Source organism: Enhydra lutris, unplaced genomic scaffold, assembly GCF_002288905.1.
Source record: "Enhydra lutris kenyoni isolate GAN:26980312 unplaced genomic scaffold, ASM228890v2 scaffoldscaffold76, whole genome shotgun sequence".
NCBI classification, from domain to species: domain Eukaryota; kingdom Metazoa; phylum Chordata; class Mammalia; order Carnivora; family Mustelidae; genus Enhydra; species Enhydra lutris.
In genome coordinates, this window is record NW_019154160.1 from 3080453 (window position 1) to 3104401 (window position 23949).

Sequence of the window (23949 nt, forward strand, 5' to 3'; positions counted from 1 at the left end):
GATCTTAGAGGTGAGATTGAAATGTTGCATTGCAATGTTGTGGGAAGGTTTGTATGTCTGTGTTGCCTCCTGGGGGAGATGAGAAGCTTCCCGAAGGCAGGGCCCATGCTTTGTGTACCTTTCCTCATGCACCGGGAGCCTCGCAGAGAAGTAAATGCTTAGTGGGTACTTGAATGAACGAATGAAGACGGTACCAGAAGGTGGATTTTGTCGATGCTTTATCTGTGGTTAATCAGAAAGTTTTGATTGATCACTTCCTGATGGCTTCAGCTCTGTACTGAGTATACACGTGGATTTATAGTCTGGGAACTGATAGTCTGACGGTGAAGACAGGAAATACAAACTCCAGAGAATGTCTATTTTTAAAATGAATTTGATAGTAGAAGGCTGAGACATATATTTTCTTTTTTTTTTAATTTTTTAAATTTTCTTTTCAGTGTTCCGGAATTCATTGTTTATGCACCACACCCAGTGCTCCATGCAATACGTGCCCTCCTTAGTACCCACCACCAGGCTCTCCCAGGCCCTCACCACTCTCCCCTCGAAAACCCTCAGTCTGCCCCTTAGAGTCCGTAGTCTCTCATGGTTCATCTCCCCCTCCAGTTTCCTCCAACTCATTCCTTCCATCTCCCAGTGTCCTCCATGTTATTCCTTATGCTCCACAAGTAAGTGAAACCATAGGATAATTGACTCTCTCTGCTTGACTTATTTCACTCATCATAATCTCCAGTCCCATCCATGTTGATACAAAAGTTGGGTATTCATCCTTTCTGATGGAGGCATAATACTCCATAGTGTATATGAACCACATCTTCTTTATCCATTCGTCCGTTGAAGGGCGTCTTGGCTCTTTCCGCAGTTTGGCGACCGTGGCCATTGCTGCTATAAACATTGGGGTACAGATGGTCCTTCTTTTCACTACATCTGTATCTTTGGGGTAAATACCCAGTAGTGCAATTGCAGGGTCCTAGGGAAGCTCTATTTTTAATTTCTTGAGGAATCTCCACACTGTTTTCCAAAGTGGCTGCACCAACTTGCATTCCCACCAACAGTGTAAGAGGGTTCCCCTTTCTCCACATCCTCTCCAACACACGTTGTTTACTTTCTTGTTGATTTTGGCCATTCTAACTGGTCTAAGGTGATATCTCAACGTGGTTTTGATTTGAATCTCCCTGATGGCTAGGGATGATGAGCATTTTTTCATGTGTCTGATAGCCATTTGTATGTCTTCATTGGAGAATCTGTTCATGTCTTATGCCCATTTTTTGACATGGTTATCTGTTTTGTGTGTGTTGAGTTTGAGGAGTTCTTTGCAGATGTTGACTATCAGCCCTTTGTCTGGAGTGTCATTTGCGAATATCTTCTCCCATTCCGTGGGTTGCCTCTTTGTTTTGTTGACTGTTTCCTTTGCTGTGCAGAAGCTTTTGATCTTGATGAAGTCCCAGAAGTTCATTGTCGGTTTTGTTTCCTTTGCCTTTGGAGACATATCTTGAAAGAAGTTGGTGTGGCTGATATCGAAGAGGTTACTGCCTATGTTCTCCTCTAGGATTCTGACAGATTCCTGCCTCACGTTGAGGTCTTTTATCCATTTCGAGTTTATCTTTGTGTACGGTGTAAGAGAATGGTCAAGTTTCATTCTTCTACACATAGCTGTCCAATTTTCCCAGTACCAATTATTGAAGAGCCTGTCTTTTTCCCACCGTATATTTTTTTCTTCTTTGTCGAAGATTATTTGAACATAGAGTTGAGGGTTGAAGAAGGCTGAGACATACATTTTCTAAGGGGATGAAAATGTTCATTAGAGGCCGAGAGGGGGAAGAGGAAGCAGACCCTCAAACAACTCGGGTTTGAACTGTACATAGAATTATTTTATATGTACAGTTCTGTAAATGTATTTTCTCTTCCTTATGATTTTCTTGATAGCATTTTCTTTTCTCTAGCTTACTTCATTGTAAGATGACTTAGAGAGTACATATAACGTACAAAACACGTGTTAATCGACTGTGCGTGTTCTCAGTAAGACCTCTGGTCAACAGTTGACTATTGGCAGTTAAGTTTTGGAGGAGTCAGAGGGGACATGGAGATTTTAGACTGTGCGGGGGTCAGCACCTGTAACCTGCAGTGTTGTTCAGGGGTTACCTGCATAAATACAGGAGGTGGCGGGTCTGCTCCTCTGTTGAAATCCCAGGGGGGCTGCTTCTCCTTGGTGTCTGGCCACTTCCAGCGAGTGGCTGGACCTGAGACAGGGGCCCCGCACGGTCTTGTCCATGTGAGTGCGTGGCGCACAGTAATCTGCTCTCATCCCACAGGTCCTCCCTCTTCCCTTCTCATTCTCCTCTTTTCTTCCCTAATGCTGGGTCTGCCATGATAATCCGCTCCCTTATGCATTCTTTTATTCAGCAAGTCCCCATGGCTCACCTGTTCTGAGTCAGAATCCAATTCTGTACATTAATGAGAGCCACCCATTGCCTGGCTCCAGCTCTGGTCCTAAAGAGACCAAGAAGGACACGATGCTTTCTTAGTGCCCCGTAGACACGTGTCGTCCTCAGCACTAATAAAGCTCACATTTACTCACTGCTCACTCCTTGTTGGGCTCTGGCTAAATGCAATTTTTACCCAAATACTCTAAATTGATTAAAAAAAAAAGATAAATTTACTTCATCTAAATGGAGCCTCTCTTTCAGACTTCAAAACCTGTTGTTTCCCAGACAAAGTTAAAATGTCCCTGCCTGGCTTTTTAAGGCTCCACACTTAAGCTAAATAACTAGTCTTTCCGGCTTTCGCTCTCAATGTTCTTGATGAATCATTTGCTCCCACCACACCCACTTATTCATCAGCCTTCGTGGGCTCCGCACAGCCTGGAGCGCGCTGCCCTTTCTGTCTTTGAAGATGGAGCGGAACCGTCCCCTGAGGCCCTGCCCACATCTCTCCCCTCCCACTGGGACCTCTTCCTTCTTGGTGAATCCCTAAGGCTCAGGCTGTGAATCCTCCTTGTTTGTGGGTTTCTGTTTGCAGTTAACTTTCCACAGGCTCCCGGCGCGTCCTCAAGTAGTTGGCTTCCTGCCCCCAGCGCAGCAGGGAGGGGTAAACCCACTGGGGCCCACGCACACCCTGGGCTCCTTCCAGTCCTTGGCTGTGAAAGTCGTTGGGGGCCTTCAGTTATGTGGTGGTGCAGATCGAACCTTTTCATCTTTGAGATGGAGCGAGAACTGGATCTGGGTCATAGAATAAAAACAGAACTTCTCCCAGGACAAAATGAGAAAAGGCAGTGGTTTTGTGTTTTCGCTTTTGGAATACCCAAACCCCAGACACGGGCCCCATATTATCTCACTTAACCTTCCTGCTGATCCTACTGGTTGCTGTAGAATCCCGCTTCTTTTATCATCCCTGTGCAGATGAGGAAGCCGCCCAAGGATGCGTGCGGGTCTGTCCAGGGCCACCAGCTGGGAAGTCCAGGGTTCGCAGTCACACTTGCTGTTCCCACTCGTCTTTGCCTGTCTCCCAATGTACGAGTTTGTTTTGTTCCACTACTGCACTCAGCACTTTATTTCACTCAGTACTTTATTTTTTAAAAGATTTTATTTATTTGAGAAAGAGAGAGAGCGAGAGCAAGAGCACAAGCGGGGGGAGCAGCAGAGGGAGAGGAGAAGTAGGCTCTCCACCGAGCAGGGAGCCCGATGTGGGGCTAAATCCCAGGACCCTGGGATCATGACCTGAGCTGCTTAAAGGACTGAGCCATCCAGGCCCCCCTGGACTCAGTACTTGAAACTGGTACCTAGTAAACAGATTTGGCAGTACCCCTCTCCCATCTCACCTTTTTTTATCCCATTTAAACTGGAATCAATGTATTTGTATTTGTGTTTAATTTGAAACCCTTTGAAAGCAGTTTTTTCTTTAGTGTTTGTCTGCATCAACCCATGCACTAGTCCCGATTGCCGGCGGTGTCTCCTCCCCTGGTGGCGAGGAGTTCACCCGCCCGGGGCTCGGCCCTCAGCATTGTGAAGCTGGTCGAGGGGTTGTCTGCCCCATGTGGGGTCGGGGGAGCCGCTGCTGCTCCGACCGGATTGTGATTGTAACAGCAGCCACATCAGCTGCAATTATTAATGCTCAGAAAGGCAGAATCAGCTGTTTCCCCCCATATGTCTTTCTGATTCATGTTTAACTGCTTTTCTGCTTGAAAATGCTGCTGCCGTCAGGACTTTTTCCTCGCCTAAATGAAGGTGCCACACAGACGGTTGTGATCGGCAGTGCTGTCTGCACAAGTTAAAGCCCTCCTCGTGTTGTCTTTTCTGTGCAGGTTTGGAAATCAAGAAGGTACGGATACCGAAAGCACAGCGTCGTGATGAAGCCCGACTTGTGGCGGATGGCTGGGTAAGAACGTTCATATTTCAAATCTGAGAGATGTAAATATTTGACTTGATATAATGTGACCATACATTCTTCGCTACTGATTATTTAAACCTTCTGTTGAGCTCTTAGACAGATGGTCTCTTGAGTAATGAACTCCTTTGAATACAGCGAGATGCCATGTGGTAAACTGATGAAGTCGCATTATTAATAAATATTTTAAGCAACAACAAAAAAACCCAAAGTGAGAGTGGGTAGCTGCAGATTAGAAAAATCTAAACTCCATCTTCTAGAAGACTAGGGGTATAATGCCTTTCTAGGCATTTTTAGCGGCTCTTCTCCAGTTCTGCAGAGCAGTGGGAAAAAAGGGGATCCCTGTCACGGTTTCCGTCATCAAACCGAATTTTCTAAGACTGTCTCTGCCTCTGTGTGCGGCCAGCCTTCAGGATGGTTGAGAGCGCTCCTGCCTCCTTGCCTGGTCACTGTGATCTGAGGCAGCACTGCTGCAGTGAGTTAGCAGGATATATAGAAACAAGATAAAAACGGTCAGAAATGGCCTGGGTGTCTCAGTCGGTTAAGCGTCTAACTCTTTTTTTTTTTAAGATTTTATTTATTTATTTGACAGACAAAGATCACAAATAGGCAGAGGCAGGCAGAGAGAGAGGGGGAAGAAGGCTCCCTGCTGAGCAGAGAGCCCGATGTGGGGCTCGATCCCAGGACCCTGAGATCATGACCCGAGCCAAAGGCAGAGGCTTAACCCACTGAGCCACCCAGGCGCCCCAAGCATCCTACTCTTGACTCTGGCTCCGATCATGATCTTGGGGTCATGAGATCGATCCCCATGTAGGCTCTATGCTAAATAGGAAGTCTGCTTGGGATTCCCTCCACCACCTCCCCTCTTGCTCTCTTGTCCTCTCTCTCCAAAATAAATAAGTAAAATGTTAAAAAAATAATAAGAGAAATAATATTAACCGTTATCTTTGTATGTTTCACCTTGAAGTGTAAATTGGATCCGATTTTCAGTTAAAAAAAAAAAAAGGCTGAGTTTTTCCTGCTGTATTTTTGCCTCAAGCCCCCTGGAATTCTAGGCCCATTGACAGTACTGCACTGACTTATAATCAGGAGGAAAAAGTGTCCCACTTAAATGAACTTTCCCGATCATGGATGGTCTCGTCAAAGACTCTGCCCACCTGATCACCTAGCGTAGATGTTTGGCTATGTCTGAGGCCTCTCGCAACCCCCTGGCTTCCTCAGTAACCCTCCCCATGAACCAGTTACACTCGAACGTGGTCCGCTTTAATTCTGGATACTTTTCCACAGACGTGAGGAGTTTGCTTTCAAATCTCTATTTGGGAAGAATTAGAAAAAGGCCCTGGCAAGAGTGGAACAGCGGTTAAAGAGGATGGGGCTGTGAGACTGGAAATCTTTGCAATGGAGCGTTCAGAGAAAGAGGGGGCGTCAGGGCGGTGCCCTGGGTCAGGTGGGAGCGAGGGAGACGTGAGACGCGAGAGGCAGGCTGGACATGGGGGGATGGCAGGGAGGGGATTTTACTGGCTGCTCTTGACATGTGTGCCTGGGTGACCAGGGGTGTTGTCACAGCCATGTCTCGGGGAGAGACCACGTGCTGTGGGGAGGGAAAGGTGCTGGTCGCCCAGGCCCAGTGCCATACAGCTCAGAAGAACCAACCCATTTCCGTTTGGCCCACAAATCCTGGCCCGAGTTCAAAAATGTCTTCTGTTTCCCATACTCTTTCTTGAAACCCTTTGTTTTTTTTCAAGCATCTTCAAATTCTACTCTTTGTCGCTCTGGCCATCTATTGGCCACTTGGTATTTGCAGATGATGGTGCTCCGTGATAAGGCAGACGTGTCTTTGCACTCCACACGTATTCTTCCCAGCTCCTTTGCGGACCTAGACCTTCCTGCTTTTGTGCCTTTGCACACACTGCTTACAGTCACGCCCTTCTCATCAGCCTGGGGGTCGTGGCTCACCTGCCAGGAGTTGGCTGGAATGCCATCCCATCGTGATGGGTTCTGTCCAAACACCGAGCCTTTGCTGTCCCTGTTCAGGGGAGCTGGGTCCTGTGGGATTTTGTGCAGTTGCATTATGACCACACTGTCGGGAGGCCTGGGTCCCTCTCCTTGGGGTTCTCCTGAGGCTACGTACCTGTTACCTGCCTTCCAGTAGGTTCATGGTCAATGTTTGTTGAAATAATAAATGAATGAAGTATATTTATGGAGCTCGTCATTGTTTGGGGTAAGAAAACCAATGTTTTGTCTGTGAGTCTTAATGATGTGGGAAGGTAAACGGCAAACAATATGGATATTCTGCATTTCATGCTAATTATGAGCTGAGGAAAGGGTATGCAGGGGTAGTAAGCAGATTGAGGTGATGAATGAATGAGCTGCGTTGTGGTCTCTGAGACGTTTCCCTTGGGAGGAGGATGGCTGAAGAGATACTTGCTTATCATCCCGGACCTTAATCTTGTGAGCCTGCTAATAAGGCAGTCACCAAGCTGTGGAAGGAAACCGTCCAATTCTCAACTCTGCGGTTTGAAGAATTCATGAGACCCCTTGTGATTTGGGCTCTGCCTTCCGCACTTGCCCGATTACTGTAGTCACATTCATACTAATATATATTTTCCTTTTGCTTGAGCGATTACTCTGTTGAAAAGCTTGTCTGTAAAAAGTGGATTATGTAATTACTTCTCTAGAAAATTGGCTTTCTGCTTACTCTTAGGATTAGCATTTGGGCAGAATGGGAATCGTGTTTTGGGAACACCAGGAGCGCATCAGGCCCTGCGGGGCCGTTCTGTATGGCCTTTGCCCAGCTCAGGTGTTTAGACAGTTGCCATGAGCAGAGTTAGAGTTGCTCCTGACCCTGCCACCGGATCCACGGTCGGCCGTGGCTCTGCAGGGGAGGGTGTCTCTTCCAGATCTTCGTATTTCAGGGAAAGCTGCGTGAAGACTGAAGAATTTGGAAACAAAATATGTATCTGGGTCAGATAACTTTGGCTCATCACTTATGCACAAGAATTGCTTCAGTGAACACTGGAGAGGGCCTCGAAGAAGCTCTGTGAGTGACGCGGGTTCTGGAGGATGGTGATGCTGGTGCTCCTTTCCCAGAGTGGTTGTCTTCCCAGTTTGCATTTCTGATCGCCTGGGCTCTGCCCTTTCCCTGCCAAAGTGATCCTCAGGACACGTTTTTGAACACCAGCAAAATGATGGTTCCAGAAACATGCGTGACTACAATGAGACCCGTGGTTCTGTCCCAAGGGACTGCCTGATTGTCTCACAGTGACCACCTCGCATTATGCATCCCGCGATCACCTAGACATGAATTGCTTGCTCTGGCTGTGATCCCCTGTCTGCTGTTTATTCTAGCTGTGTGTCCTCCTAGAAAAATCGGCTTTTCTGGTGTGTGTGTGTGTGTGTTGTGGGGGGCGGGAGGTGGGGCAAAAGTTTGCTTTATTTATTATTTATTTAGAATAATATTTATTTGGAGGAATGTATTCATGTGGCCCAGCAGTGTATTTGGTGGAATGTTTACCCCCGACCCTCTGCCTGCCGGCCATGTCCCGTCCTCATGGCCTCTTGTGCTGTGGACGCCTTGGGAATCATGCCAGAGATGTGTTACGCATTTTCAAGCAGATACTAATCGTCTCTGCTTCTGGTCCTAAACGAGTAGCCAATGTAGGATACTTTGCATCTCTAAGTGTACCGTGAATGTTTCTTAACTTATTTAGCTTTCCACAAAAAATAAGCTGATTTGGAAGATGGCATTTGTTGACCTTCTACTTACAGAATTGATGAGACCAGGACGGATTTTTGTTAAGCAGGACACCCCGCTCTCCTCAGAAGGGTGAGCTGGTCTTAATGTCTGAACCCTCCATCTGTGGCTCCTTCCGTGAGCAAACTGATGGCCTGTGGCTCCCGGTCACCACCCCACCCCCACCAAAACCAACCATCCAAATGATAACAAAAAATAAGCAAAAGAACAAAAACCCCTCAAGTCCAGAAAACCTTTCTTGACTAACCAGAATTCTTACTCTTTTTCTCCATTTCCTCAGAAAGTATATGATTCTCTGACAAACTTCCAGAATGTTCCAGAAAGTTTTTTTTGTTTTTTTTTTCCTCATTGCCCCTGATTCCAGGGGCATTGGAGAATGGCTCCCACTTTGCAGGTCCTTATCTCTGTGTTGGCTGCTCTCTTCCCCAGCTATGCCAGTCTGTTGGCTAAAACATAACCATTTAATTTTGTATGGTCTTGTATTGTTCTATAACTCACTGCAACCAGATGGTAAGCTTGAGGACAGGGACCTCCTTTTATACACTTGTACACCCCATATTTTAAGGTAGGGTGATTTTAGTGAGAGGTAGTTCTCACTAAAGCTTTGCTGAATGAGAGTTATGCGAATTTAGTCTCCTATCTCTAACCTCCTAGACATGACTCTTCCTCAGGTTCCTTGTTTAATATCTACAGACCCCACTTCATAATCCCTTCTAGGCACAGCTCTCATTCCTTCTGCTGAGGGGCTCGGGTTGCTTGCTCTTCCTGTTTCCTCATGTCGGGCATCACATTTGCTTACTTTTCAGCAAACAGTGCAGAACCCTGTGATGGTTAGTAACAACTCAGCTGCGCTATAAGCACTCAATTATCTAGTCAAACATACTGATCTAAGTGGGAAGGTATTTTGCAGCTGTGACTAACCTCCACAATCAGTTGATTTTAAAATAAAGGAGACATCTGAGTGGGCCTCATCTAATCAGTTGACTCAAAGGAGACTGTCTGGATGGGCCTCACCCAATCAGTTGAAGGGCTTTAAGAGCGAACCTGAGGTTTCCCTGAGGAAAAAAATGTGTGAACTGCAGCCTCAGCTCTTGTCTGAGAGTTTCTAGGCTATTCTAGGCCCCACAGTTGAGTAAACCAGTTCCTTACCTGTCTCCCTCCTCCTCTTCCCCACTGTTCCCCCTACTCCCTGTACACATGTATATAAACACACACAACTGGATCTGTTTCTTTGGTAGAATCCTGACTTATCTGATGACAACACTAGTGACAATATTTTAGGAAATATCCACTCTTGGTATTTTTGTGACTGACAGTCAACATTGACTCCCCATTGCCTGCAAAAGCTCACAGCATGAACATGAAACACAGAGTCCTACACCTCTGGCTTGAAGCTCCCTTTCCGTCCTCAATCACTTCTGTCTCTTGAGAACCCTGGTCCTCTATGTTACAGCAGTCCTAAACCCTGCCACTTCCCTGTGCTCTCTCGTGCACTTGACCACTGCTCCTTCTACCTGGGGTCTCCTTCCCTTTCCCCTCCGCCTGGCAAGCCTCCTGCTCCTTCTTCAGGGTCTGACTTAGGTACCATTCCTTTTGAGAAGCCCCCCCACCAGCCCCACCTCAGACAGTGGGCTGTTTTCTTGACGATTCCATAGCATTATGCAGTTCTGTCTTTCATCCTGTCAGCATCAACGTATTTTAATTATTTGCACATCTCCTTCCCCTGGAGCTGAGTTTTTGTCCTCCACAATGCCCAGTGCGTCACACAATGTGAGTGCCTCAGTAGGTGAGTGGAATGAACTGTGCTGGTTGGTGCACTAGTTGGTGTAATTTGGGGGGGCTGCATTCGTTTTCCCACACTGAGTGGGTTAAAAGCATGTCTGTGATCACACTGACACGTCCTCGGGTAGTCAGCTGCTGTGTGGTCTGGTACCTGGTGGCCCCAGTTGGTGTCCTTGGTGGCCGGCCACGCCTGTTAAATCTCATATCAGGAGTGGGAAGTTCGTCCGGTGTATTGACTCTTACGAAGGGTGCGTGGGCCATAAAAGGCCTTCCTGAAATGTAGACGAGAAATGGTAAGTCCACAAGAGTGGGCATTTCTCAATTTACGGTGGCCTTTCAGTGTTTTCCTTCCCCTCTCAGGGTCGTAGAGAAGTCTTTTATGAAGAGCGTAGGTATTTTTTCAAGTGAGAGGGACATCCTTATTTGCAAAAGTAAGGTTATCCAGGCACCGGCTGGCTGCCAATACCCTGGGAGGTACAGAATGCATGTTTTCTATCTATTCTTTCCATCAGTCCACTGCGTCGTTTTGTAGCTAAATCTCTCCAGCTTCCCTTAGCCTCGAGATGGAGGCAGGGCTCTGGGTCGGCTGGGAGATAAAAATGGCATTTTGATTTTTGTGATCTAAGTATTCCTTCCAGAGTTTGAGGTATAATGGCAACATGGTTGCTGACGGTGCTCTTATCAGTACCGCCAGAAGGAGGAGGAGAAGCGGAACTTCTGCTCAGTTTGTAAACAGTTTAAGGGACCGAAATGTTGCCTGGTGATTTTGCGTGGTAACTCTGGCTCTTAAAGGAAGCCAGCAATGACTTACTAAAGCAGCAATATAGATCTGTCTTGACACAGAAAGAAGTCATTGATATTGTAATTGGAAAGAAAGAAAGAAAAAAGAAGTTATAGAATAATACTATAGCTAGAGTATGGTGTAAATTCCACTGTAAACGCTTAGATAATCATACGGGGATTAGAAAACTGGAAGGCACCTGCAGCTCTCTCTTTATATGTATATATAAGTGTGGTAAATATAGCTAATTATTAAGTTGTTATTATTAAACTCTTAATAATATTAAGAAAGTTTTTTTTTCTCAACAGTTCAAATTTTTTAAAAACAATTATCCTGCTTTCTCAGAATAAAAAGCCATTAGAGACTTTTCAGTTTTTTGGCAAAAAAAAAAAAAACCCCAAAAAACTATCCAAGGACAAGGTCAGAACACGTAGGTGTAAATCACAGCTTCCTTCCGTTAAGGGTGGTGATATTTTGTATGAATGACTTATTTTTCTGCCTTTCCCCATCTTTGTGCAGGTAAGTAGATTGCTTTTCTAAGTAAATACAAACAAAGCCAGCCATGGTTCTCCCAGAGCCCTGGGATTCCCACACAGAGCCATTGAGATATGTGAGTCAGGGGCTTTGACGTTTCTAAATCACATACGAAAATAAGAAATGTAGAAAAAAAATAAGAAATGTGTACGATAAGAAGTTAGAAATCCCTCACCACATGTATGCTGTTTGTGGAACAAATTTATGTCCCTGGGCAAGTTGTCTTTCAGTGTTCAGTGTTACAGGACAAGGAATGTTGTCATGATTTATGCCTAACGAAATGCCTGCCCGGTAGGCGGGTCAAAATCATTAGGTTTCAAAGTGTCTTGTCAGGTCCCTTGTAATTTTCAGGCATTCTTGAAAATGGAAATACCTCATTTTAACCTGGGCTTGGCTGCTGTGGTGGCTTCTGCAGCCCTCCGCTGGGCTGATTTTTTTTTTCTTGGGAAGCAAAGGTATGAAAAGGAGCAGACAGCCTTGGGTCTGTCCTGTTCACAGAAGGGGAAACCCTGATAACACCTTTCAGAAGAATTCACGTGTTAAAGTCACGGTGTAGTGGGCTTTACCCCAGAATGCAGGGAGTTCCTGCCTCAGCAAAAATGGGGCGGGGGGGAAGAGGGGTAGATGGTCTGTTTTGGGAGCTGTTCTGATTGAGAAAGAAACATAATGGGAACACTTAGACACTTGGGAGCTCATTTTTTCTTTTTCCTGTGAGAAGACTAGGTCCTGTCACTCGGGCGTCTTAGGTGCCTTTTATTTGATAGTTAAGTAGGGGACCCAGGGACTGAGAGTGCAGACTGACTTACTGTTTTCTTTCTTTCTACCATTACATTCCTACACTACTTTGACCAAACTTGTCTTTATGACAGCAAATACTCCTTCTGAGAGATAAGGATTGTTACTGTCATTTAAGCATGTTTATATTTGAAAGTCTTTATAACCATTTGGTCATGTCACACATTCCCTATACCCCAGGGTGTCCCAGAGCATGGAAATATTTCAGTGCCTAGTCCCTGTATAGGAGCATAAAACCTTCATTTTTGTATCAGGAAAAAAAAAAAAAAGATTTGTGTTGGGAGGGAGAGGTTTACTTAAGTACCTGCATATGCTTTTCTGTAAACTTACATGCATATGCCCGTATCTAAAGCATTTGTTCTGATAATATTAATGGTGATGCCATAAACTCCAATCTTAGTTCTTTTAGATCACGACCAGAAAAATCTTTCAATAAATCACTCAGTTTATGTTTGTGTGCAATACACTCTTCTACCACTAATTAGACCATGGGTAAAAATACAGGTGATTATGGCTTTGCTCTGTGTCGCTCTGTCCCACAGCCTCTGGACCACAGGCTTTCCTTTGGTTGGCTCGTGCTGGACAGATCCCGTGCAGGGACAGACATAGTGCGGAGTAAGCCTTCTGGAGGAGCACAGATTTACAAAATTCGCTTAAAATAACGTCTTGAAGATTCTTAGACAGCTTAGCTGTTTCGCTGTGGCTGAAGGAATTAGTAGGTGGCAGTGCCTGATTTTTGTCACGTGCAAATACCAGTGTACAAACAAGGCCTGCTCCATCCGCAGCCCCAGGCTATTTGCATACACTTAGGGTGGCGGATCTATGCACAGAAGCAATGGGCGGTTCCTCTTGGGGCTCTGAGGGCTTCCTGGCTTCCCAGAGGTGGGCAGACCTAGCCTGCAGGCGCTTGCATGGTCATTTACTAGTCATGCGATCTTGGCTACTTGGTATTGACTCTGAGCACAGTGAACTGTTGTAAGAATTAAATGAGATAATGTAAATGCAAACACCTAGCTGATGCCTAGTCCACAAACGACCTGAGGTTATTGTATTTTCCTTTTTCTGTCCCTCTGTGGGGTTTAGCCCAAGCTCTTTGAGTTTCGTCTCTGGCTGCCTGGACAGTGAGAAATGAGGTGGGTTGGGGTCAGGTTGTAGAGGTGTCCTAAGGAGAAATCTACGTCTTACTCTGCGTCTGAGGGAAATGGCTCAAGGTTTTTGAAGGTCCCGACCAGATGTGCTTTAGAAAGGTCATTACAGTAGCGTGTTTGAGGTTCGTGTCGGATGCGTATTAGAACTTTGTGACAGAATAGCTTCACGCTCTGTGTACAGGAGCACTTGGCACACATTGAATCATCATACGATCAGCCCAGAGGGAAACAAATAATCCCTTATAGATGAAATGCCTGCATTTCCACGTATGCCGTAGATGCGCCTTGGCCTGTAGGCAGGAGACTGAATTACATTACTGCAGTATCTCTATTTATGTTGGGTGTCTCTGAAATGATTTTATTGCTGATTAACTATGAAATGAAATTTGCCTTTTTCAGGCAGTAGAGAAATTACTCAAGAGCCCGGAGAGACTTTTCCCAAGGTTACACAAGTAGGTGGGAGCAGGCCAGTGCTATTTATACCACTCATGATAACTTTAAATTATTACATCCTTAACTACAAATGCCAACTATTCCGAGGACATTTTTGTCTATCAGATGCATTGTAATAAGAAAGGAATGAAACTGTTTTGTCTCTTCCTGTCGGGGTCTGGGTAGGTATTTTTAAATAAAGGACAGAGAAAGAAATTGGAGACTCGGCTAAAGACGCCACATTCCTTCCTGCCTCGTTCGCTTTCTGTGTATCTGTAGGATCAAGGCCACCCCTGCCTCTGGGTCACGCGCCGGGGCTCTGCTTTCAAAGAGAACCCTGTTCCCTGGGAAAGCCTGTTTGTGCAAGTGTGCCAAAAACTAGCATCTGGTTAGTGCTGGTGTGATTTTCTTTCACAGGTTCTTTCTTTTTATTAAAATATGTCAGTAAAAAGCATCAGACCAGCAGATAAAGTTGATGGGAGCTCAGGTCCAAGTTTAACTGAACACTTGCATTATGTAAGCATCATTACATTGTGTTGACTTACTGTCTTAACTTGCAGGTGCAAATATGGCAAGAAAGTAATTTAGGATTTGTTCAGTGTCGATAAACCTGAGGTTTTAGGAGAAAAAAAAAAAATCACTGTTCAGTCTCATTTGTTAAAGACAACCTGGGTGGCATGTGGACCTCGGAATGCAGGATGCACATAGATCACAGGGTTACAGGTTTTGTGTTTTCTTCCTCCCTCCCTCCCTCCCTCCTTTCCTTCCTTTTTGAAGATTTATTTATTTGAGAGAAGGAGAGCACGCATGCATGTGTGCAACCGTGAGCAAGGGCAGGGGACAGAGGGAGCACAAATCTTAAGCAGACTCCATGCTGAGCATGGGGCCTGACTCGGGGCTCAATCCCACAACCCTGAGATCATGACCTGAGCCGAAACCAGGAGTCAGACATTCAACCAACAGAGCCATCCAGGAGTCCTCGGGTTTTGTGTCTTCATATCGTGAAAGGTATTTCTGTTCAGTATGTCCCTGGGGCTCTGGAGCTGTTTCCTTGTGGAAAGTAGTAAACCGTTAGCAAGTGGCAAGCCCGGAGATGAACTTTCAAGAACTCATGGGTACTCTGGGGGTGTGAAGGCGCCCCAGGAAAGCAACGGATGTTGCTGATAATATTCAGGTCAGGTTTTAAATTTTATTGGCCTGCTACACCAAATAGACCCCTATCCCTCTTCCCCTGTGCTCCACACTACCCGCCCCCTTTCTAATTCCTTCCTCTGTTTCTCTGCACAGTTTCCCTCCTGCATTTCCCCCCAGTTGCTCGTTCTGCTTCCTTTCCTTCCTTCCTTCCTCCCCTTTCTCTCCCCTCTCCACTCGGAAGTGTCTGTAGACTGCCAGAGACCCCTGCTGGCCTTCACCCTCCTCCTCCTCTCCTGCCTGACCTTTCCTTCCTGAAAATGCAGGAGTGGGCATCTCCTCGCAGGCCCTCCCCATCCGTGTGAACGTGGCTTTCGGGGCTCAGCTGCACTCCAAGTTAACAACCCTTGGCCTCTTGCTTCTTCTGTAAAATGGAGAAGTTTTTGCATATTCTGGCCTGACCTTTGGCTGGGTCCTAAACCTCGAGACTTCTCCTGCTTGGAAAGACGCCTTCACTTGAACTCCTCGGCGCCTTGCCTAAGGACCCAGCTAGTCACCAGGGTCAGAGAAGACTCCCAGGCAGGACCCTAGCCCATGGGGCTTCCTGTGCCAGATTACCCTGAGGGACTGAGCTGCTTTACTAATAGAGAACTTCGTGGAGGGCTGGAGACCGCAGATCAATGAACTTCCCATTGCTTGACAGAGGACATCTCAAGGAGAGGCCTTCTCATTCTAGGGTACCATAAACAGATCCCATGTGACCAGTAGGCCTCTGGCATCAGCCATCAAAACAGTTTTAGGATGCACTGAAAACAAGGTAGACAAAACTTGTGTCTCTGGAATTTTCGTCAGCTGGACTGAGGAGCTAACAAAAATAGGAAAAGGAACATGGTATTATATATCCTTGCAGATTGAGATGCCAAGGTCACATTTTGCTTTTCCTCCTGACTGGTGAGTCAGCCGGCCCTCTGTGGCTTTCTTGGATGAGTAAACTGTAATTCAGGAGAGGATCTGAGATCTCTACTAGAAATTCAGGTAATACCCGTGTACCTTCTTATGGCCACGGAGAGCAAGACATAGTTTTTCTTACCTCCTCAGTTATGTGTGTGAGAAGGTGTGTGCATTTGTGTGTGTCTGTGTGCACGTGTGTGTGCACTTTTTTTTTTAGCATGTGTAGACAAAACACTAACCATAGTTTCAAGATCACACGAAGTAGAAATGAGCAAAATAAAAGCTCTTAAAGATGACACCATTCTCCGTAGGGATTCTCTTCGTCTGGATAACTTGCAAACAGCAAGATTAGGTACTAAATTTTAGGTGATGCTATTTGATGCCAGTGGCGAAAAGGTTTTAATGGAAAATGGTTGTGGCCTTTCTGGAAAGGGAGTCACATGGCATCACATAGGACACGGCTTTGAAAGAATCAGATCTTGCTAGGACACCAGTCATTCTTTTACTCAGGGTTATTCTTGGGGTATAAGCCCTTACTGAGGGTCCCTTACTGCCTTCTGCCATGTCGGAGAAGGGAAGGGGGTGGTTGCAGGGATCGGAGTCCTTGTAGAATGCTCTCGCCTGGGCTGTGTTAGAAATATCCTAGTCTGATGGAGTCTTTCTTGATCACGCCCTCCACAGAGCCAAATGCTGAGCCGTGTCCACAGAAGCCCTCATCTGCTTGACCAGTGATCGGCCAGTGGTAGAACAGAAATCCTTGAGCTTTGTGCTCCTGCCCTTGACATTACTGAGCCTTTTTTTGTTGTTGTTTATACAGTTGAACCTTGAACAATGGAGGACTGAGGGGGCCAACCTCCTATGCAGTGGAAAATCCCCGTGAAACTTTTGAATCCTTCCAGAACTTAATACTAATAGCCTGTTGTTGAGTAGAAGCCTTACCGATAACATAAACAGTCGAGAGATACATTTTGTATGTTATATGCATTACAGCCTGTTTCTGAAAAGAAAACATTAAGCACATAGCAAATCGTAAGAGAAAATACATTTACTGTACTGTATTTATTGAAATCTGCCTGTACGTGGACCAGCACAGTTCAAACCTGTGTGATTCAAGAGTTAGTTGTATTTAGCAAATGTTAACGAGGGCGCACACCCAGCCTTCGGTCCCTGACGGCTATAGACTTTCTCTAGGAGACCATCACAGATAACGTCAATGACATTTATTGCCAAAAGCGTTCTACCCAGAATATTTTTGTCCTTCGGGATGACTTTAGTAAATGAGTAATGGATGAACCTTAAATATCTTCACGAGAGGTAGAAACGTTGCATGCAGCGCAAGGATCACGAGGAAAGTGGTCACAGTCACCGTGAACTCACGGCGTGGTGGGAGCACTGTTAGAAGCTTCCCCTGTGTTACCGCAGTTAGTCCTGTGAGGCCGGTCCTGTTGTTCTCTCCATTCCACAGATGGGAAAACCAAGGCTCCCAAAGCTCGAGTCTCTTGGCCAAGTCACAGGGCGAGTGCGCATGGAGCGGTGATTCTGAGCCCCGTGTCTGAGTCCGCAGCGCCCTGTGGTTCCCCGAGGGTAGGGGGATGGCTGAAGTTACTAGGAATTTTTAAGTTCCTAAAGTTGAAGTAATCCTGGTTGCTTCCTGCTGTGGATCTGGAAATTTTATTATGCATTTACTACAGGAGCTGTAAAATCAAGATGAGTTGCTCCTTTTGGTCTTTTTAAGCGACTCTTGTGTTTTGCTGTTACACTTCCGGTTCAGTTACAGTCTTGTACGCATAGGAATGTTTCTTAATTCTGTTGATCCTAATAGATCTATTCCAGGACCTATAGGACATACTGTAATTACAGATTGTTTGATACCTGAGACTAATACAAAGTTCACTAAAGCACATTCTCTGGAACATAAACATCTTAAAGCCATTGCACTTTGCAAGTATTTGGACACGAGAACTTGGTTTGTAACATTTCAATCTGGGTCACCTGAACCGTTCTCCTCTCGGCCAGTCATCTTACGTTTTTGTAGGCAGATGATCTTTTTATTTATTTTCTTTAAAGTGAAGTCACTCATAGAGGTGTTGCAGTTAGGAGAGAAGAAGACACGTAGAGACTTAGAACCTCTAGGGGTTTTTTAAATTTGTTTTTTGAGAACTCCTTCTCATTAGACTGCTTCTAGCTACTCATTGGTGCTGTGGACTAACTTTTATTTCAAACAGCTCAATTATTTTGTAGCCTGATTCTTAAGTTTGACTTTTTCTTCGAGCACCTGGGCTCTCATGCCTGGAGTCAGATACCACTGAAGCAGAATGAAAGGAGACTAGTTCTCCCCAGGCAGGGACAGAGAAGGCAAGGAGATTCGTTTGGGTCACTTAGAACTAGAACATGGCCTTGAATGTCTGTGAGTTGCTGAGTATTGAATTCCCTCCAATTTTCCTTAAAGAGCCTTGTGTACGTGAAAGCCAGCTCCGTACGTGAGACACTGATAAGAATATTCTACTCAAGGATTGCCACGACGAAGTCATGTTGCCAGTGGAAGAAAGGGTTGGGGGGTGATTGCTAATGTGGGGTAAACGATTCTTAGGGAACATTGCATTGGATTTTTCCTTTTCTTCCTAGCATCTCTCAGATCTCAGACCTGTCCTTTGCCTCTGACAGAACTCCTTTCACCAGGTTCCTCCAAAGGTTCTCCGCAGCTCTGCCCAGGCAGCCCATGCATGCCCTTGGCCTTCGCTGCTGTCAGACACTCACGTGTAAGTGTCAAGGAGTTCTCTCCTACTTCAGCTACAGAACGCGTCCCTAAGGACAAAGTCACTTGAGACGCCAACATTTATAACCTTGATTGGACGTTAAACCTCTTTTATGTGGAGTGCACCTCGCTTGTTTTCTGTTCTGTATGTAAACTTTGAGGAGCCCCGATAAAAGTGACAATAGAATTTTTGTTGTTGCTTTTCGACATTTAGAGGTACACATCACAGAGCAACTCGTGGAAAGAAACGTCACGATGACATGGCCCAGAATTCCTTACTACGAGGTGTATGCTTCATGCAAATGTAATGACTGGCATTCGACAGCATTCGGACAGAATTTTATGGTGCATATCCACATTCAGGAGGCAGTTAAATGTGGTACTTTGGGTGGGCAAAAATTAACATTAGTGAAAAAAAAAATCCTAGCAGACATATTTTTGTTTGTTTGTTTCTTCTTAAGAACCTGTGAGGAAATTTATGACTGAAGAATTTTTTTTCTACGAAACTGTATTTCTTGTTTCGCTGAAATAATCTCTCGACATTTGGCTTGCAGAAAACCGCGAATTTGGTTTTGCAGTAAAACCGTGTTGCTGATGAAAAGCATTAACATTTAGGCTTCTGCTTGTGTCCTATTTCAGACGAAAGACATTCTACAATCAAACCAGGAAAATGTGAAAATAGAGATTTATAATGGAAATGTTGATTCAATTTGAGCTGCAGCCAAACATTCATGAGCGAAAATTAGATTAAACAGTAAGATGTTTAGAAAGACTTTAAATTATGACAGCTTTAAAAAAACATATGTTGTGGATGTTTCCCAGGCTTTGAGCGTACTCTCTCTGGCAGACTTGTAACCCAGCTCCTTGATGTTTCAGCCATTTATTAAATTCCCTTTTATCTTACTTTGGACCAGTGGACTCAGAACGTACAGCCTGGAGTCTGGTGATTGGGAACTGTATCTTCCACATTACTCTAGGATCAAAACCTGATGTTGTCGGTGGAAGTAATTCTGCCCTGTCATACCCTATTATATTTATGAGCGTAAATTGCCATTTTAAATTGGGAATAGAAAGCTACCAGTTACAACTGATTTATTCCATTTGTCAAAGCCTAACAGATACTCTGTGCAGCTAATTTATTTTCATATACTACTCAAGGAACGGGGGGTGTGCTTCAGGTTGTAAGGAACCAGAATCTTGAGCTGGGGGACATGGTAACAGAAGGATTCACGGAGTGCTGGGTGTAAATGCTAGCGCAGTGATTCTTCTGAACAGCTCAGTGGACAGGACTCTGACTGTGTCTAGCGGGACTTACCCAGGGTGGTTACGTTGGAACCTAAGACAGTTCAAGGTCAGGGCTCAGTGGGGCTGCCCTGTGCTGTTGGAGCTCCCCCTTCTCAGATAGGTGATTTGCAAATACTCTATCCCATGCCACCGGTTGCCTTTTCACGTCACTGTTGACAGTGTCCTGTGATACACAAAAGGTTTTGATTTTGATGAAGTCCAACTTAATCTAGTTTTGCTTTGGTTGTCTGTCCCTTTGATGTCCTATCCAAGAAATCACTGGCGAGTCTAGTGCTGTGAAGCCTCTGCCCCGTGTTTTTGTTCAATGGATTTTATAGTTTCAGCTCTTTTGTGGAGGTCTTTGATCCGTTTTGAGCTTATCCTGTATCTGGTATATGATAAGGGTCCAGCTTCGTTCCTTTCGCACGGTCCAGTCGCCCCAGAACCATTCGTTGAGAAGACTGGCCTTTCCCTCTTGAATAGTCTTGGCAACCCTGTCGAAGATCATTTAACCCCATCCACAGGGATTTTTGTCTGGGCTCTCTTCCTTTTGGTCTATGTATCTGTCTTTATACCTTACCACACTATTTTTGAGTCCTTTCGCTATGTAGGAAGTTTTGAAATTGGAATATAGGGGAGACCTCCAGCTTTGTTGTTCTTTTTCAGGATCCTTTGGTCTATTCAAGTTCCTTTGAGATTCCATATAAATTTTAGGGTGTTTTGTTTTTTTTTTTCTATTTTCTCAACCCATGTCTCTGGGGGTTTGGTAGGGATTGCATTCTATCTGTAGATCACTTCGGGTAGGGAATTGACATCCTAACGATACTGAGTCTTCCGATCTGTGCACTCGGGATTTCTTTCCATTTGTTGGGTCCAATGCTTTTTAATAGATATTTTTTGATGGCAGGGGTGTTGCTAGGCAGACTTGCTGTTGGATCTTGCTCTGCCACAGAGCGCGTTGTGCACCTTTAGATCGACGAGCCCGCTAAGTGTCTCCGAGCTGTGCTTTCCTCTTCTTTAAATGCAACTTGCGTGAATGTTAAATATTGTGTATCTAGCAGCGTGTATGTGTGTGTGTGTGTGTGTGTGCCTTCCTGCTTACCTTGGACGTCTGGTTGTGCGCCAGCTTTGTCCTCTGTGAGTCCACCCACGCTCGGCCGGTTGCCGCTCACCTTTTTAGACTGAACACTTACCGCTGGATGCCCACTGCGATTTAAATCCCTTTCTCTGCTTTCTCCCTCAGTTTCCCCATTGCGGTCACCACGTCCAGCTTCGGGCCAGTGGTAATGGCACCCCAGCTCCTGTAGGGATCAGATTTGCCCTGCCAAGCTCTTCAGTCTGTGTGTCTGGCCCACCTGGGATGCAGCACGTGGAGAAGTCTGGACGCGGATCAGTCGAGTCCACAGGGCCAAAGGGAAGGGGCGGGGGGATGGCAGTGACTTTGTAGGGCAACCACTAGCTCTGCTTTTGAATTAATGGCTTAATTACACCGTGTGCCTGTATAATGTTCTCTACTTTCCAAAGTACTTTCCTACCCCATGGATCTCAAAGATGAGTCAATAGCAGAAACGCCTGAGGAACTTGGTAAAAACAGTCTGGGTGGGGGGACCCCCCCCAGCTCATGAATCAGAATTCCTAGGAGGATGGCTAAGGAAGTAGTGTTTTTTAACACACTCTTCTCAGCCGATGTCTGGCATCTGGCACCACTCCACTCTCAGACCCTGGGGAAGCCCTGGCCCCGTCCCCATTGCTGGTTCTGGAATCTCCTCCCACAGTGTGACGGGCCGTACCCAGACAAGGTTGACGATGAACCCGCGCGCCTCATCCCCGCAGGCACGGTTTCTTGACCCCAGCCTCGTGTCCTGTTTTCTCCTCCACGGACATCCCCAAGTCCTCTTTACATTTCTCTTAAAGCCAAAAGAGCCAGCGCCGTTGCCCCGTTCTGCCTCTGAGGTTTTCTTTTCACACGGCTGCAAAGTCCGGGTTTGGTTTTGCTCTGTTCCTCTTCCTGCAGGGGCTCTGGGTCTTTGTTTGGCCTGGGTCACAGAGCAGCTAAGCCTCTGCACATCTCTCGTAGCTAGAAACTCTAGCTCCCCAGACACAGTGGCTCATTCTAGCAGGGATGATACGGCGGAGGCTCTGCTGCCCACAACCAGGTCTCTCTCCCCTGCCCAGAACCAGGTCCACAGTACTGGGAGCTCAGTTTACTTTTCACCATCCCCCACCCCCAAGAAAACTGTGCAGAACTGCCAGGCACGTCCGTATTTCTCATGCGCCCAGGTGAGCACGGGATGGGGTTTCCAGTGAGGAGTGATGAGTGTGAGCTGCAAGGGTCATGGCTGCACCTGGAGTGACGCTGATTCCAGACGTCACCGTTGGTGTTGACGAGTCCTTGCGGTGTTTCAGACGTGCACTGAGCATTTTTCATGCATTCTCGCATTTGGCCCCATCCCCCCCCCCCCCCCGCCCCGTAGTCTTCCTCAGCTTGGTGGGGACAACGTCATTGTTCCCGTGAATTAGGCCGCGGGTCCTGGAGTCATCCTTGACTCCTCCCGCGCTCTCATCCTGCCCGGCCTGTCTGTCACCGGAGGTTGTCCGTTCTGCTCTTCTCACCCAGATCCAGATTCTTCTATCCATTACCTGCCTCCTCTCCCGCCCGGTTCACGCCCCCTCACACCCTCTCCTGCCTCCACTGCCGCAGGGACCTTGCCGTTCGGCCTCTTTCACCTTTGCCCTCCAGAGCCTGTTCCTGTTTCGGCAGACACGGTGACCGGAAACCTGAGTCAGGTCTCCTCACTGCTGCTCCGGCCCAGAACCTTCCAGAATAAAAATCCTCCTCGGGATGGCCCCTGCTACCTTTCCAGCCCATTTCCCGGTATCTTCGCTGGTCTCTGAGAGCTCCGGGATGGCTCCCAAATCCAGGCATTGGTTTTCCCTCATAGGAGCCCCTCACCCACCCCTCCTCCTGGCCACCTGTGTGACTCATGCTCTCATCCCCCCTCCCCGTCGTCCGGTTACCCACCTTACTCTTCTGCCATAACCACACCCCCACCCAGATGTCCCCAACCTTCTTCATCTTGTCCTTTTATGACACTCGTCTTTGTAGGTTACCTATTAACTTGGTCCTCTGTATTCTGACTTCCGTCACAATTTAAACACAGGACTTTTCCCAGTTTGCACATCACCGTATCCCCCATCCTGGAATGATTCTTGGAACATAGGAGGCACCAGCAAGCACCATTGAATGTGCATGTTGAAACCTCTAGTATAGTTAATGAAACTGAAATCCTAGGGGTAGAAGAAATCTGCCCGGGGAAGCACAGTGAGTCCATGACGAAGCCGGGCTTTACGCTTCAGTCCAACACCAATGCACCAATGTCTGTGTTCTCACTGTCCCAGAGGGGTTGGAGTTGTGGAGTGGAAGGGACAATTCTGGGGAAGGAGCTCCAAGAAGAGAGTCAGAGGTGGGAATGGGTCTGGTGACTGGGGAGATAGCAAGATTTTAAGGGTGTTCTTGTAGAATGAAACTAAATTTGGGAAGGACCTTAAGTGCTGTATGGTAGGGCTTGAGAAGTTCTGCTTTAAGTTGAAGATATTAGGGGCACCTGGGTGGCTCAGTTGGGTCAGCAGCTGACGTTTTGTTTCAGGGTCAGAGTCATGTGCGCTCTGTGCTCCGTGTGGGGTCTGCTGGCAATCTGTCCCCCTCCCCCACCTTCTGCTGTTCTTTCTCTCTCTCTCTCTCTCAAATAAATTAGTTAACTTTAAAACACAAAATGAATAAATTAAAGGTAATAGTAACTCCTACCCCACAAAGTTATTGGAATTAATATTTGGAAAGTCATTAGAAAATGCTTAACACGTAGACAGTGCTCATAAGTGTTGCAGTGGAAGGTACTTCTTGCTGACAGAGCAAACCCAGGCTACCGTCACCAGAGTAGAAACTTCTTGCATTTTGGACTCATGTAAATAGTTTCCAGAGCGGTCCCCATTTCAGATTTCATTTGTTTTCCTCAAAACTAACTAACAAATGTGACTAAGTAAATTGCTTGGCATTCAGCAGTGAAATCTGGGTGGAAGCTATTTCGGTAGTTGAGAAGGGAAAATTGGGAGATTTCAGAATCATGCACTGAACTGTAGTTTATATTCTCGAGAATTGCGTTGAATGCTCATGGTGCGTGAAAACCACCTTTTGAAAGCTGTGGATTCCAGGGCTCCTGCCAGA

General features: G+C 46.2%; 1 protein-coding gene across 1 annotated transcript in view; it reads left to right on the forward strand.

Moving 5' to 3' along the window:
- Window positions 1-23949, forward strand: part of LOC111160492 (signal induced proliferation associated 1 like 2) — a 213605-nt gene that overhangs the window by 66414 nt on the left and 123242 nt on the right. Inside the window, exon 3 of the mRNA XM_022523640.1 lies at window positions 4298-4371. The gene's annotated coding sequence lies outside the window, so the exon portion shown is untranslated. The remainder of the gene's footprint in view (window positions 1-4297; window positions 4372-23949) is intronic.